This window comes from Myotis brandtii, unplaced genomic scaffold (genome assembly GCF_000412655.1).
Source record: "Myotis brandtii unplaced genomic scaffold, ASM41265v1 C41764737, whole genome shotgun sequence".
Classification (NCBI taxonomy): Eukaryota; Metazoa; Chordata; class Mammalia; order Chiroptera; family Vespertilionidae; genus Myotis; species Myotis brandtii.
The window spans coordinates 1-825 of NW_005308907.1; the positions used below are offsets into that span (position 1 = coordinate 1).

At 56.0% G+C, this 825-nt stretch overlaps 1 pseudogene; it reads left to right on the top strand.

Moving 5' to 3' along the window:
• Nucleotides 1-90: 90 nt before the first annotated feature.
• LOC102245944 lies at nucleotides 91-613 on the top strand (annotated as a pseudogene).
• Nucleotides 614-825: the final 212 nt, after the last annotated feature.

The window sequence follows — 825 nt, forward strand, 5'->3', positions numbered from 1 at the left end:
CTGCAGGCTGACACTCTATCCACTGAGCCAAACCAGGAGGGCTCAGGTTCCTCTTTCTGAAAAAGAAAACAACACAGGTGGCAGGATGTGAATCAGGGCTCTGCTCCTGGCGGTGGTGGAATGGGTGCCCCGGGGTTGCCTGTGGCCTGGCAGCTCTACCTCAAGGACCACCGCGTCCCTACCATTCGAGAACTGGCCCTTCTGGGGGGCTGTGACTGCACCCCCTGCAGCTTCATCCACTGTCCACTGAGAACGAGCCCGGCGTGGCCCAGCGTTTCTTCTGCTTCCAGGAGCTGGATGGCTGGGAGCCAGGTGGCGACCCAAAAGCATACAAAGCATTCACATCTGTGCTCTCCTTTCTGTCGGGAAGCAGTTTGAAGAATTAACTCTTGATGAATTTTTGAAATTGGACAAAGACAGAGTCAAAAACAAAAGTGCCAAGGACGCCAACAGTAAGCAGGAAGGATCTGAAGAAACTGCAGAGAGAGTCCGCTGTGCCTCTGAGCAGCGGGCAGCCACCGAGTCGGCCTCCCGCCACACTCCCCGGCCCCGGCGTGGAATGGTCATTGCGGCAGCCCTGTCCTCAGTGTCACCAGCCTCTCCGTGGGGCTAGGAACGTCGACACTGTGAAATGAGAATATTGAAACTGCAGCTTGGCTTTCTCTTGCAAGTGATGCCCCGGCTACTTCTGTCTTTGCAGCTGATGGTGCTGAGTACAGTGGCTGATTCTTTTTTCCTTTGGTCGTGTTTGCTTCATTGATCCTGGACTGGCCAGGGAGGGAAGGGCAGAGGTTTGGTCACGTGGGCAGAGCCCTTCCACAGCGC